The 15,643-nt window shown below is 57.4% G+C and overlaps 1 protein-coding gene across 3 annotated transcripts in view; it reads left to right on the forward strand.

Moving 5' to 3' along the window:
- Nucleotides 1–7,248: 7,248 nt before the first annotated feature.
- Nucleotides 7,249–15,643, forward strand: part of VDR (vitamin D receptor) — a 46,452-nt gene continuing 38,057 nt past the window's right edge. Inside the window, exons 1-3 of one of the 3 annotated variants that reach the window (XM_074853848.1) lie at nt 7,249–7,285; nt 8,510–8,605; nt 12,429–12,510. The gene's annotated coding sequence lies outside the window, so the exon portion shown is untranslated. Of the gene's footprint in view, nt 7,286–7,384; nt 7,436–8,509; nt 8,606–8,833; nt 9,080–12,428; nt 12,511–15,643 lie in introns of those variants that run through there. The other 2 variants (XM_074853849.1, XM_074853850.1) reach the window with 2 other exon arrangements.

Genomic DNA, 15,643 nt, shown 5'->3' on the forward strand with positions numbered 1-15,643 from the left:
TGCGCATGCGCCGAGCGGCCGCGGGGCGGTGTCCGAGACTCCGCCCCTTTGGCGGGGCTGAGGGGCGTGTCCGGGACTTCGCATGCGCCGGAGCTCAGCGGGGGGTCCCCGCGCGGGGGAGGGGGGAAGGCGGGGCGGGCGTGTCCTCGTGCTCATGCGCATTGCGGGGCGCACCCCACCCCCCCCCCCCGCGCGTGCGCATGTACGGGGTGGGCGGGGCCAGAGCGCGCGTGCGCGGGGCGGTGACTGACGGGGGTGGGCGGGGCCAGTGTGGGGCGACCGGACCAGTATGGGACTACACACACCAGTATGAGGGCTCCCGTCCCAGTATAGAACCCACACACATCAGCATGAGGGCTCCCGTCCCAGTATGGAACCCACACACACCAGCATGAGGGCTCCCGTCCCAGTATGGAACCACACACACCAGCATGAGGGCTCCCGTCCCAGTATGGAACCACACACACCAGTATGAGGGCTCCCGTCCCAGTATAGAACCCACACACATCAGCATGAGGGCTCCCGTCCCAGTATGGAACCCACACACACCAGCATGAGGGCTCCCGTCCCAGTATGGAACCACACACACCAGCATGAGGGCTCCCGTCCCAGTATGGAACCACACACACCAGCATGAGGGCTCCCGTCCCAGTATGGAACCACACACACCAGTATGAGGGCTCCCGTCCCAGTATGGAACCCACACACACCAGTATGAGGGCTCCCGTCCCAGTATGGAACCACACACACCAGTATGAGGGCTCCCGTCCCAGTATGGAACCCACACACACCAGTATGAGGGCTCCCGTCCCAGTATGGAACCCACACACACCAGTATGAGGGCTCCCGTCCCAGTATGGAACCCACACACACCAGTATGAGGGCTCCCGTCCCAGTATGGAACCCACACACACCAGTATGAGGGCTCCCGTCCCAGTATGGAACCACACACACCAGTATGAGGGCTCCCGTCCCAGTATGGAACCACACACACCAGCATGAGGGCTCCCGTCCCAGTATGGAACCACACACACCAGTATGAGGGCTCCCGTCCCAGTATGGAACCACACACACCAGTATGAGGGCTCCCGTCCCAGTATGGAACCCACACACACCAGTATGAGGGCTCCCGTCCCAGTATGGAACCACACACACCAGTATGAGGGCTCCCGTCCCAGTATGGAACCCACACACACCAGTATGAGGGCTCCCGTCCCAGTATGGAACCCACACACACCAGTATGAGGGCTCCCGTCCCAGTATGGAACCCACACACACCAGTATGAGGGCTCCCGTCCCAGTACAGACCTTTCCCACACCAGCCTGTGGGCTTGCATGTGCCTGTGCAAGGTTGTGTGCCCTCGTGCATGCTCGTGCAAAGCCGCGTATGCCCGTGCATGCTCATGCGAGTCTGCACGTGCTTGTGCGAGGTCACGTGCGCTCGTGCAAGGCCTCTCCGTGCTTGTGCAAAGCCACCTGCGCTTGCGTGAGGCTGAACATGCTTGTGCACGCTCGTGTGTGCTTGTGCAAGGCGGCACGGCACCGTGAAGCCGTGGTGCCGCTACGACGCTGTGCCAGACCGTGTGTCCTCGTGCAAAACGTGCGAGGCCGCCACGCTCCGTCCTTTGCCGCGGCCTCACCAGACCGGCAACTCGTTCCCCCCCCCCCGGTGCCGCCCGGGGGGGTCAGTCCGGGGGTCTCAGCACCGCGGGGACGCCCCTGCGGCAATAAAACCTGTGGAAAACCCCCAATTCCGCTGAATTCCCCCCAAAACCGCGCTGTGGCATCTCCGTCCCTGTCCCGCCAGCGCTGGCTGCTCCATTTTCGCTCTGTCTCCGTTTCACCCCCTCCCCAACTCTCCTGAGATTTTTATTTCTTTTTTTTTTTTTCCCCAGTTTTACGGCGCCGCCGCCGGCATCCTGCGAGTGGCACAACGCGGCACCTCAGGTGTTTTCTAAACTTCTAAATTTTGGGGGAAAAAAGAAAACCGCCCCATTTGGGTCAACATTGATTTAATAAACTCCCTCCTGTGCGAATGCTGTGGAATTTATTTTTTTTTTCCACCACCATAAACGTGCGAGCTGAGCGGAAAACTGATTTTTTTCCCCTCACAAGCGCCCAAACCATCAAAATAAGGCAAAATTAAATATTTCCGCCGGTCTCGTGCGCTCCCGAGGCAGATGCCTCCTGCACGCCGGGGTGGTCGGAGCTGCTCGATGGAAATTTTAGGGCTCATTTATTCTCGCCTTCCCAGGAGCAAAATGCCAGGGAGAAGGAGGCTTCCCAGCTCGCCCCCCCCCCCCCCCCCTGCTAATTGCCACCTCCTAATTGCCTAATTGCGGGCATCTCGCATCGCCCCTGAGGTGGTTGTTGCACCCCGAGGAAGGTGCTGGGTGCAGGATTGGCCCGTGCAGACAGACCCCGGCAGGGACTGAGAGGGGATGGGGAGGGGGAAACCCGCCCCGAGCCCCCCCTCCCCCGGGGACGGGCTGCGGGGTGAGCTCAACCCTATATTAGACAACAGAGAATCCCCAGACAGGGGGAAGAAGCTGCCCCTAAAGACAACGGTGCAAATCCATGCGGTGGCCTCCCCTCGGCCCCTCTTGCCAGATTGTGTCTCAGGCTTAATCCCTTTTCTTCCCGTTTTAAACCCATTTTCCCTGCAAAGCTGGTGGAGAGGGACAAAAAGGCGAGGGGGGGGGGGGGGCGACACAAGAGGCACCCCCCACGCCAGCGGGATTTTGCAACCACTTCCCAAGAAACCTTCGCTCGCCGGGGGTTGGAACAAGCGTCTGAGTCACCCCTGGGGAGAGTTGGCCCCGTCCCCGCACCCCGGGGGTTGGGGGGGAGCGGGGTGGGACGTCGCCGCTCCCGCGGGAGCCCCTTTTGGGGTGGTTTCCAGCCCAGCTGTGTTTGTGTTTTTTTTTTCTTGTCTGTGTGTCCCTCAGGGTTATCTGGGGAGGTGAGATGATTTGGCTGCGCCCGTGGCTGAGGGGGGCTTCGATTCCTCCCTCTCAACATCACACCCCGCCTGTTGAACCATCATCATCCTCCCCCAGCCCCACCGATCCCCAGCCGAGGGGGCTGAGCCGAGGGACCCCTTTTCCCAGCCTCGAAGATACCGACTCACGGTCGCAGCTCTCGGTCGCCCTTCCCACCCCGTGCATTGCGCAAGAATTAAATCCTCCTGCACCTCTGCGCATCCCCCGACTCCCACGCGGGAGGGATTTTGCAGCCCACGTGCCCCGAGGATGTGCAAGTCACGGGCATGTGATGGTGAGCAGCGCAGAGCCCGAATCTGGCCCCGATTCCCTCGTGCAAGGTGGATCGAGGAGGGAAAAGCAGCAGGAGAGCTGCTGGAAAACAGCTATAACCACCCCAGATCACGATAGAGGGAGCAAATTAAACATCTCATCGGCTACGAGCCTTCCCCATAGCTTGGGGCACAAACCCGGGCTGTGGCTGCGGGAAAAGGTGGGTTTGGCAGCAGAGCGGCTTTTTTATGGGGTTGAGGAGCACGTCGCACCGGTCCAGGCGAGGTGAGGTCAGTGGGACACGTGGGCACCAAGGTTTGGGACATATTTTAACATTTCAACGCCCGTGCTGGTGAAAATCAGCAGCGGTGGGATGGGTACATGCAGCCTCTCCGGCACAAAGTCACAGAATCACAGAATCCCAGAATCATCCAGGTTGGAAAAGCCCTTGAAGCTCCTCCAGCCCCACCATGAACCTCCCCCTGACCGTTCCCAACTCCACCAGATCCCTCAGCGCTGGCTCAACCCGACTCTTCAACCCCTCCAGGGATGGGGACTCCCCCCCTGCCCTGGGCAGCCCATTCCAACGCCCAACAGCCCCTTCTGCAAAGAAATCCTTCCTAAGAGCCAGTCTGACCCTGCCCTGGCGCAGCTTGAGGCCATTCCCTCTTGGCCTGCCGCTGGCTCCTTGGCTCAAGAGACTCCTCCCCCCTCTCTGCACCCTCCTTTCAGGGAGTTGCAGAGGGCCAGGAGGTCTCCCCTCAGCCTCCTCTTCTCCACACTAAACCCCCCCAGTTCCCTCAGCCGCTCCCCATCAGACCTGTGCTCCAGACCCTGCACCAGCTCCGTTGCCCTTCTCTGGACACGCTCGAGTCATTCAAGGGCCTTTTTGGGGTGAGGGGCCCAAAACTGAACCCACTCATCGAGGGGCGGCCTCACCAGTGCCCAGCCCAGGGGTCAGATCCCTTCCCTGTCCCTGCTGGCCACACTGGTGCTGGTACAAGCCAGGATGCCACTGGCCTTCTTGGCCACCTGGGCTCGCTGCTGGCTCATTACCAATCCCCCCCAGGTCCCTCTCTGACCGGCAGCTCTCCAGCCACTCCTCCCCAGGCCTGGAGCGCTGCTGGGGGTTGTTGTGGCCCAAGGGCAGCACCCGGCATTTGCCCTTAGTGAAACTCCCCCAGCTGGGCTCAGCCCATCGCTCCAGCCTGCCCAGGTCTCTCTGCAGACCCTCCCCACCCTCGAGCAGACCAACACCCCCACCCAACTGGGTGTCGTCTGCAAACTGACTGAGGGGGCACTCGATCCCCTCGTCCAGAGCATCAATGAAGATGTTAAACAGGAGTGGCCCCAAAACCCAGCCCTGGGGGACACCACTCGTGACCGGCCGCCAACTGGATTTAACTCCCTTCCCCACAACTCTTTGGGCCCGGCCATCAGCCAGTTTCTGACCCAGCAAAGCGTGTGCCCATCCAAGCCACGAGCAGCCAGTTTCACCAGCAGAATGCTGTGGGAAACGGTGTCAAAGGCCTTACTGAAGTCAAGGTAAACTACATCCACAGCCTTTCCCTCATCCAGTAAGCAGGTCACCCTGTCATAGAAGGAGATCAGGTTTGTCAAGCAGGACCTAAGTCACCCCGGTCCCGTCTGCAGCCCGCTCCCCACCCTCCCGAAAAAGGTTCTGCGCCACTAAATTATCTGTAATGAACTCCCATTTCTTCCCAGATGTTGTTTTCTCTGGTTGGCCTCATTAAATCCATTTGAAAACGGTGAGCGAAACGCTTTCCCCACGCAAATTCGAGCTGCTTGAACTCGGTGATTGCAGCTGAGGGGCGGTGATTGCCGTCTGCCTCGCTCGCGTGCAGCGGGGGCTCATTTTCTCTGGGGATTTTGGGTTAAGAAGACACTTCATAAACTCTGGGAGCATCACTCAGGGGCTTTCTCGAAGCATTTCTTGCTGCTTGATTCAGCGTTGTTAATGGCTGCACCCCAGGTGGGTTTTTGAGGATGGAAAGGGAAAAAAACTGCCAAACATCCCGAGTTTTTCAGACTGGGGGTGTAACGTGCCCAGGCAATGGAGCAGCTTTGGGTTGGGGCTGCAACACCAGCTGAACCTGCTCAACCCAAACCCCCGCGCTCCGAGTTTGACTCACGTCACCAGGAATGGGATTTTGGGGGGTCAAGGTCAGTATTTGTGACCCAGCTGGTTGCTTTGTCCCTCAGAAGCAGCCAAATCCAGGTGTCCTGCGGGCCCGTGGCCTCCAAACCTGCGAGGGCTTCGAACTGGCTCCGTTCATGCTCGGGGGGTGAAGCCCCGAGCTCTGCGGGACCGACCGGAGCAGCCCAGAGGCTGCAAACAGCCACGACTCTGCCGGGAACCTGCCCACCCTTGGCTGTACTTGGAGCTGTGCCGAGGCCCTCGCCGATGCTGCTGTCTCTAGTCCGGAGGCAGAGGATGAATCAGCTCTCCCTCTGCCCTTAATCTCATCTAAGCATCAGAAAAATACAAGAACTCTCTCAGGGCTGTAATCAGATCGAGGTTTTGCAGGGCACGGTGGCAGGTCTCTTGGGTGTCGTCCCAAAAAAGGGGAGAGGAGGGAGATGAGCCCAGCAAATGGTCCAGAAAATACTTCATAAGCCAGACGGAGTTTGTTTGCCAGGTGATGAATGCGGCGAGTCCATGGTGGTTTGTAACTTAGAAATCCGGGAAGGAAGCAGCCTCTGAACCGCTGCCAGCTCTGGGGACGGAGCTCTGCAAACACTCGACTTCTAGGAGGCACTGGAGGGAAGGTGGAACATGGAGGGGACACTCCGGTGGAACATGGTGGGGACACTCAGGTGGAATATGGTGGGGACACTCAAAAGGTGGAACATTGTGGGGGCACTCAAAAACAGGTGGAACATGGTGGGGACACTCAGGTGGAACATGGAGGGGACACTCAGACAGGTGGAACATGGTGGGGACACTCAAGAGGTGGAACATGGAGGGGACACTCAAGCAGATGGAACATGGTGGGGACACTCAGGTGGAACATGGAGGGGACACTCAAGCAGGTGGAACATGGTGGGGACACTCAGGTGGAACATGGAGGGGACACTCAAGCAGGTGGAACATGGTGGGGACACTCAAGAGGTGGAACATGGAGGGGACACTCAAGCAGATGGAACATGGAGGGGACACTCAGGTGAAATATGGTGGGGACACTCAAGCAGGTGGAACATGGAGGGGACACTCAAAAACAGGTGGAACATGGAGGGGACACTCAGGTGGAACACGGAGGGGACACTCAAAAACAGGTGGAACATGGAGGGGATACTCAGGTGGAACATGGTAGGGACACTCAAAAGGTGGAACATGGAGGGGACACTCAGACAGGTGGAACATGGTGGGGACACTCAAAGGTGCTCAGGACCTGACGCTCCAGGGAGACAGTTTGCCCGGGAGCGCTGGGGGGGGCACTATTGTACTGGTGGTGCTCGCCCTGTCCCAGGGAGGGGCCGACCCCAGCCCAGCAGGGAGGGGATGAGCTGCCTGAGCCCACGGGCCTTCCTGGAGGGGTTTTGCCCCAGAAGCACCAGGCAGCAGCACCCCAAAGCCCCCAGCAGCACCCCAGAAGCCCGCGGCAGAGCGCAGGGCTCCCCACAAGGTAGCACGGGCAGGGCTGGGCCGGGGGCGGGGGCCGGGCCGCGGGGTTGCGGCTCTTGGGGTCCCCAAACCGGGCAGCCCCGGCGGAGCCCCCCCCTCCGCTCCCCCGCGCAGGCAGCCACGTGCAATCACCCGCCAGCGCTGTCCCCGCCCACAGTGGGCGGGGACTGGCGCAGCACGCACCTAATATGGCTCTGGTGGGCGTGGCCGGCGCTGTCTCGTCGCGGCGGGGGCGGGGCCAAGGGGCGCAGGGCTGGCATTGGAGGGGCGTGGCCCAGAGGGGGCGTGGCCTCGGCGAGGGGCGGGGCGCGGAGCCGGCCGGTTCCCGTCAAAAGGCGGCCCCGGGGCGGTGCGCGGGGAGGGGGTGGCGGCGCCCGGAGCTCAGGTACCGGGGCCCGGGCTGGGGGCGCCGGGGACCCGCGGAGACGCTATTTCTGAGGGAGACACCCCCCCCCCTCGATGCCCACCGCGGGCCGGGTCTTGGGGGCTGCTGTGGTTCCGCTGGTCGCCGGGACACGGGTGGTACCGGCCGCGGGTGGGTGGGGGGCGGCTGTTGCTGTGGGGAAACCCTTGGTGACCCCGCAGATGGGGGGACGCGGGTGTGTGGGGGGGACACCGGTGCCCCCCGTGGGTCACCCCCAGGGGCCCTCTGCCTTTTCCTTGCCGGTTGTAGGGTCCTGTGGGGGTTTGGGGAGTGCACTGAGTCCCCCCGAGGCTGGGGGGTCCCGTGGGGGTGTTGGGCCTCCTGCAGTGTCTGTGTGCCCCCTGCTCTGGGGCTCGTGTGTTCCCCATCCTGGATTGGGGGTTGTATGTGTGTTTGTGGGCCCCCCCCAAGTTGGGGGTCCCATGTGAGACCCCCCTGACACCCAGGGTCTCCCCTCAGCTGGGGGCCCTCAGGGCTGTTAAAGGCTTCCCCTGTCAAAACTGGGGTCCCCTTAGGGTTGGGGGGGTGTCCCTGTCCCTCTCAGCCTCTCTGAGTTGTGGGGGTGTCTCCTGGTTTTGGGGGTGTCAGGATCCCCCCAGTGCTGCCCAGTCTTAGGTCTGATCACCCCTTGCTGGGCCTGGAAATGGGGGTTCAGCTTGGAGCTGGGGGGTGAGTGTGACTGTTTTGGGGTGCTTTCCTTCCCACTAAACTCTGGCTCTCTTAACCCTTTCTGGGCTGGTTGGTGATTTCCCCTGGACTCAGCATGAGAATGGGGAGAAGCTCGACCCAGTCCCGTACCCCATGTTGGTGTGACCCCCCTCATTCCTCTCCGCAGCCCTGAGCGCCTTCCAGAGCTTCATCCTCTACCCCCCATGATGGGAAGTCACCTCTGTCCCCTCTCCCCATGTCCATTCCCTCTGTGTCCCTTTTTGGGGGTCCCCAAACCCTTTCGGGGGGGGTCCAAAGCTGGTGAATTACCTGGGTGCTGCTGGGATGCTTAACTGATGTTTTAGGGTTTCCAGGCTGGTTTCTGATTCAGATGGGTGCCTGATGAATGATCAGCTTTAAAATGACTCTTAAACTTAATCTCCCAATTAAGTATGTTTTGAAGGGGGGAGGAGAGATTTCAAGTGCCAGGCTGAGACCCCAGCATGGCAGTAATTGCACTTGTCTGTAACTCCCCAGTGACTTCTCATCCATCTATGAGCAATCCCGTTGCCTGTGTCGGAGGTGACTGCCAGGATCTTTCAGCTGCGAGTTCCCAGCGCAAAGAAAACAAAGGTATCGGGGATCTCCCCGCAGTTGCTACATGAGGAAGGGGGTTTTCTTTTTCCCTAGACCAAGCAGGGCACCCCTGGGCCAGGAGCACCCAAAGGGACTTGGGGGTGGCTGGTGTAGGGCAGGTAGAGGTGCCTGTTCTCTGGGATGAGCTGCTCCTTCCCCCCCTTTTTTTTTTTTCTCCCCCTATTTGAGCCTGGGACTGGAGCCTTCAGCATTAAAAGTTTCTTCAGAAACTGGTTTTCACAAGAAGCCAGCCCTGGCTTTGCAGCGTTTTGTGGTGTGCTCTCCTCCCACACGAGCTGGGCAGTGACTCATCTTCCTCAGAGGAATCGGTTAAAGAAGCACCGGCCATCTCGGGGCAACGTGGTGTCCTGAAGGGAGACAGACATCTGCTCGCTGTCCCTCTCCGGTCTACGGACCCTCCTGGGGCTTCCTCTGTCTGCTGGGGACCAAGGGCAAACCAGGCTGCCTTGGGTTAGTGCTCCGAGTGCCTCTGTGTGGGTAGGGAAGAATATTTAACCTGTCTGCTTTGGGGGAGGAAGTTAAAGCTGTAATTACTCATTTGAATAAAACCTCTTCTGCCTTTTCCAAAGCAGCTGGTTAAAACGGCGTCAAACCAAATTGGTTTGGTAGCTGTTGGCTGCACTGTGGCTTTCAGATGGGCCTTGTGAAAGGGTGCTTAATTAGGAGCTAAGGCCAAAAAAAAAAAGTGTCAGGCTGAGGTTGGGGAACTCCAGGAGCCACGTGTTGGCATTGCATGGCTTGGACAGGCCTCCCTGTCCCTCCCGCATCACGTCCCCTCTGAGGAGCAGGAAGAGGAGTGTTGGCAGATGTCAGCCTGAGATCGTGCTTGGCTGTAAACAGATCAGGTGTAAGATCTTGTGATGGGATTGTGAATAACAAAGGCACGAAGCACAAAATATGGTTTTTCATCAGGCAAGAATTTGCCTCGGGTCAGTTAGTCTTTCACTAGATGTTTGTTTCGCGAATCCCAGTGCACTTAAGACAGAATAACTGGATGATCTAGCCTCTTTTTCCATTTAATAGCTAACTGTGGAGAAGCAGCTGTCTCTCTCTGTGGCTAGAGGTGCACTCAGGAATAATTTTTAACCTGCTGTCAGTGAGCCAAAGCGAAGTCAGTCTGGCCCAAACTTCCTGTGGCTTGTGAAGGGGAAATGCTGAAATGTCAAGTCACTGGGAGAGGAATAATCAGGGTCGAAGGCGGTTGTGAGGGTTGGTCTCTTCCCGTACGATGTCTGAGCATGGAGGTGATGGGGGGAAGCTGTTGGCTCAGCTGTGGCACGTCTTCCTCTGCTTGTGCAAGGGAGTGTGAGCCCACGGCAGCACATCAGCTGCGAGAGGAAGGGGGACGTGCATCTGGGGTACGGGGTAAGGTCTGATCACCCTGGCGTGAACCTCCTCGGTCCAATTACGGCCACAAACGAGGGTGATCAGGTGATGCTGCGGCTGGAGAAAAGACACGTGTGGCTGCAGCAGGCGTGGGGGCTGTTTGGCGGGTGGGCTTTGGATGCTGCTACAAGGGACTTTCCTAAAGTCATGTCACGTGGGAGGAATTAAATCCCACTGCTGTGGAAGGTGTTGTGTATGGGGGGTTGATTGCCAGCCGGCTGAACAGGAGCCAGCAGTGTGCCCAGGTGGCCAAGAAGGCCAAGAGCATCCTGGCTTGTATCAGCACCAGCGTGGCCAGAAGGGACAGGGAAGGGATCTGACCCCTGGGCTGGGCACTGGTGAGGCCGCCCCTCGATGAGTGGGTTCAGTTTTGGGCCCTTCACCCCAAAAAGGCCCTTGAATGACTCGAGCGTGTCCAGAGAAGGGCAACGGAGCTGGTGCAGGGTCTGGAGCACAGGTCTGATGGGGAGCGGCTGAGGGACCTGGGGGGGTTTAGTGTGGAGAAGAGGAGGCTGAGGGGAGACCTCCTGGCCCTCTGCAACTCCCTGAAAGGAGGGTGCAGAGAGGGGGGAGGAGTCTCTTGAGCCAAGGAGCCAGCGGCAGGCCAAGAGGGAATGGCCTCAAGCTGCGCCAGGGCAGGGTCAGACTGGCTCTTAGGAAGGATTTCTTTGCAGAAGGGGCTGTTGGGCGTTGGAATGGGCTGCCCAGGGCAGGGGGGGAGTCCCCATCCCTGGAGGGGTTGAAGAGTCGGGTTGAGCCAGCGCTGAGGGATCTGGTGGAGTTGGGAACGGTCAGGGGGAGGTTCATGGTGGGGCTGGAGGAGCTTCATGGTCTCTTCCAACCGGGATGATTCTGGGATACTCTGAGTGTCCTGTTTGGGAAGTGCCCTGCAGGCAGCGGGTTTTACGTGGTGCCCTTCTGTATTTGAATATGGCGCAGGTGCCACGTGAATAAATGCAGGTGGCACCGAAATAATGCTGTCACGTTGCTGGGGACCTGTCTAGGTGCTGCGGAGGGGCTTGTCCCATCCTGCAGGACTGACCTCTCCCAGCGCTGGATGCAGCAGAGCTGTCTGCATCGCAGTTCCTCCTCGCTACCAGGGACCTGTGATCCGGACAGCGTTTGCCCCAGCTCCTGCACAAGCAGCTCTGCTTGCCACCGACTCCCTCCTAACTGTAGCTACAAGGGGGTGGTTCCCCCTTTGGGGAACCTCTTGGGTAAGAGGTGGCAGTGGAGCGATGCAGCGCTCTGCTCTGGGGTTTGCATAACTCGTGTGAAACAGCTCGCGCTCACCGTGCATCACCCAGGCAGAAAGATCAGGGGGCCAAAACAACCGCTGTGTTTTCGGGCGGCAGGTGAAAGTTGTTGCGACAGCGGGCGGCTCGTCTCGCAGCCCACGGAGGGCAGGCATGGAGCATCTGGTTTCTGTTGATGGTTTTCTTCCCCCTCACATGACGGCGTATTTCGGGAGACCCAGAGGTGGCAGCTTCTGCATTTCAATTTCCCAGTTACCCTCCAGTGCGATGGCAAACACGGGGGGGGGGTGCTCATCCCTGCACGTGGGCACCCTCTGCTATCAGGCAACACCCTGTGGTGGGGATAAGGGGCAGTGGTGTTAACTTAGAACAGTTCTGCAGAGGTGGGGATTAAAATATAACCCCAAAATGAGAGAAATGCGAATGGAACCGCTTCTTAAAATAAATATGTTGACCTACAACTTGCTGCTGAGTGTTAATGCAGCAATTGTGGAAAGCATCCCTCTAATTTGGGCAGTTTGTGTTAAATTCCGTCTCTGAAGTTGTACCCACCGTGGAGGAGGACAACTGAAGAAGCAGGTAAAAGTGGAGTTTTTAGCTGATTGTTGTAGGTCCTTTCCAGTTGAACTATTCTAATCTAAAATTGAGAAGTACCTTTTTTTTTTTGAACAAGACCCGTGTGCTGGTGTTCAACTGGCAGCCCGTGAGGACAACTTGTGTCCCTGGGGCTGGGAGAGGGGGGGATGGTTAAATCAGGGTGTGAGGAGCATAAATAACAAGAGGAGCAAAAGTCCAGGGAGATAAGGAAGGTCAGACTCTCAAAGGCTTTAAAATGGCACTTCTCAGCAGTGGCCTGAAGAAGCAGATGTGATGGCTGAGGAATGGTCTCCTCTTCGTCCCCCCGAGCTCTGGGGTGGGACCAGGGTGTTCCCTGGTGCTGCTCTTGCCTCCTTCCACCTTCATTTTAAGTGTTTGCTGAATCAGCTGTGACTCAAGTAGAGTTTTCTTATCTGTGGTGTTTAGCAGCAGTATCAGTGTGAAACCTCACATGTAAGTGAATTTTTGCTACTAATAAATGGAAACAGGGTGTAAAAGTGATGAAAAACAATACCCGAGACCTTTATCTGTATATCTAAAAGTAGTTTTCTCACTGCCAGGAATACGTGCTGTCTGCCCAAGGCGTTGGGACCTGCTGATGTGACTTCTGAGCTGCGATTCTTCCTGGTCAGTTCAACACCGGTGAGTGACTCTCCTGTCTTAAACAAGTCCTGTGTGTATTTATAGATCTTAGAGATTTTTGGTGAAAGGACTGGTGTGGAGGATGGGGTGAGTTAGGTTGAAAAGGGTGTTCTTGACACACGATGCCTTTCTAGTCTCTTAAAATTAAGTACTTGAGTGTGTCCAAAGAAGGGCAACGGAGCTGGTGCAGGGTCTGGAGCACAGGTCTGATGGGGAGCGGCTGAGGGAACTGGGGGGGTTTAGTGTGGAGAAGAGGAGGCTGAGGGGAGACCTCCTGGCCCTCTGCAACTCCCTGAAAGGAGGGTGCAGAGAGGGGGGAGGAGTCTCTTGAGCCAAGGACCCAGCGGCAGGCCAAGAGGGAATGGCCTCAAGCTGCGCCAGGGCAGGGTCAGACTGGCTCTTCGGAAGGATTTCTTTGCAGAAGGGGCTGTTGGGCGTTGGAATGGGCTGCCCAGGGCAGGGGGGGAGTCCCCATCCCTGGAGGGGTTGAAGAGTCGGGTTGAGCCAGCGCTGAGGGATCTGGTGGAGTTGGGAACGGTCAGGGGGAGGTTCATGGTGGGGCTGGAGGAGCTTCAAGGGCTTTTCCAACCCGGATGATTCTGGGATTCTGTGTAAAGTCTTTTTCCTAAGGCCTTTTCCTAAGGGTTTGCACACCAGAAGCCTGCGCTCTCCTTTGCTCCAGGCCTTTCTGTCCCAACTGCTGCAGGCTGGATGCCCAGCTCGCGTAGGTGCTACTTCCATTGCTCAATGCCCGGCTGCAACACACACACCACCTCCTGCTTTATCAGTGCTCCCACTCCTCCAACTTGCTTGGGCAAGAAGCCTCCCACGACGGCTGGTGCGATGGGTGAGGCGTTCCCTCACCCACCGGGCGGGCTGGTGGCCTGTGCCATCGGTCACCCGCTGCCGGGCGAGGGACAGGGCTGCGGGGGCTGCGTGTCACATCTGTAAAGGCTTTGCTTCTCTCCCCTGCTGCAGGGACGTGGATAGTGCTGACGTGGAGGGTTCCTTATAAAGAAGCACTCATAGCTCCATAAATACACCTGTTGAACAGAACGCAGATAAGATACAAGCGAGGTTTATATTTAGACTTGCTTAGTTTTGCGGAACGTCGGTGTCCTTGAGCAGACCTGTGAGTGTTCACTCACCTTTGTGTCCCCGGGGGGGTGGCGAGTACCAGTTGCCACGTGTAGAGCTTGAATTGATGCCCTGGGAGATGTGGACCCAGAAGTACTTGTCTTGCATTGACCTGCACCTTCCCAAGGCATTTGTTCCCTCTTGGACAGGAGAATTTTTTTTTTCACCTTGGTGCTGTTTTCACCAGGTAGAGATTTTATTTCTATAGCCTGGCTTATGCTGAATGTGGAGATGGTCTGACTAGTCCCTAATCCTGAATTTAAATCTCCAGTTTGGGTGCTCTTCCCCACAGGGGAGAGCCCTTCTCAACCCCGTACTCCTGACACATTGCCTTCCTCCAGCCTTTTGTCCTGGCATCTGGGTGCAGCACTTCTCCTACCTGTCTGTGCCTGATAACTGGAGTTTCAAGTTGTGCTCTCGCTGGCACGCTGGAAGGAGAGGCCATTGTTTTCTGAGCCTCTCTGCTTCGTGCTCAGACGTTCGAGTAATCCTGTGGTCTGGTCAGTGTTGGACAGAGGAGAAACCTGTTTTTCTGTGCTCTGGCTGCTGCCCTGGGTGGCCTCCCACCCTGTCCTCCTTGTTGACACTGCATGTGACTGGGAGAAGGCACAAAAACCAGTGTGGTTGGGCTGCCTGATGCTCTTGGAACATAAACCATCGCTCACCGTAGCCGGGTAGGAGACCCTGTGTCTGTACCAGGACTGTTGTACACACACAGGGCTACTGCACTGCAAGAAACGCTTCCTTCTGTTTATTTTATTTGTCATGGATGACAGAATTTCAAACCAGTGAAGGATTTTGTGACAAAAGGTCTGTGAGCATGGTTGTGTGATCTTTGCTACAGAAACTTCGCAGGGAAAAGGATGAGGTGGGACCTGAGACAAGGCACCGACAACGCTGGGTGCCCACATCCATAGGTAATGTGGAGACCTAATCATAGAGGGGATGATGCTTAACTTCTGGCAGCTCAGGGACTCCTCTGCCCACAGGCGCTGCAGTCTCAAGCACAGAAAATGTAATTTCTGGGTTTTTTTTCTGCAGCCCAAACATACCTGGTCAGAGCACTTTGTGCTCCAGGGCAAGCTGAACAGAAAAAGGCTGCTGTGGGGAATGGGATTGCTGCAGCTCATCTCTGAGAGAAAAGCAGAATTACCCACAGATTTCTTAGTAGAGGGGAACAATTTTAACCCTGTTCACCCACTCACTTCCTTAAGTAGCAGTAAAATTGCTGGAGAAGAAACTGCCTGTCGAGGGCTGGGCATGACTCTGCCTTGGCATCACGTGCCGTGGCTGTACTTAGCTCTGAATTTACCCGTCGGCTCGTCCAGACAGGCAAGAGGAGCAGAGCCCTCGGAGCCAGCTCCTCCCCGTCGCGCTCCCTGGGCACCCGCCGCAGGTAAACAGCCGTCCTGGTCCGGGAGAGCAGCCGGGGAGGACCAGGGGCTCAGCAGAGCTTGGCTTGTGGCTCTGATTCCTTCCCTAGGGTCCCTGCGCTCAGCGATAGGCTGTAATTCTGACCCAAACTTCACTTCAGGGAAAACCAGCAATTAATGTGAAGGTTTAATAGTTGCTTGGTTTGTTTTATCTTTGAGAGACGACATGGGGATGTCCTCTTTGTTTTGTCTGACTTCTGGGGTTTTTTTCTTGCTTTTTTTCCCCTCCTGACTCGGTGCTCTTGTCTCTTTAACCTGTGGCTGCTGCGTTTCTGGTTGTCCTTTAATCAACTGATAGAGATCTGCCGGGAAATCACAGCTCTGCTCGTGGCTCTGAAGGAAACAGAAGTTTGTTGGGAACGCTTGGGCTGGAGAGAGGGATGAGTGCATGGGCTGGACTTCAGCATGGATGAAAGGTGGAGGCAAGAAAGCAAAGAATTAATATAAGTAATGAATGAGAGGACACGGCTACAACAAGCTGAGCTTCTGGAGCTTGTGAGAGCGAGTCTGGTCCCAGGGATGTTCACTTGTAGCTCCCGTCCTCTTGTATCTGCATGCAAATA

This window comes from Strix uralensis, chromosome 33, assembly GCF_047716275.1.
Source record: "Strix uralensis isolate ZFMK-TIS-50842 chromosome 33, bStrUra1, whole genome shotgun sequence".
Classification (NCBI taxonomy): Eukaryota; Metazoa; Chordata; class Aves; order Strigiformes; family Strigidae; genus Strix; species Strix uralensis.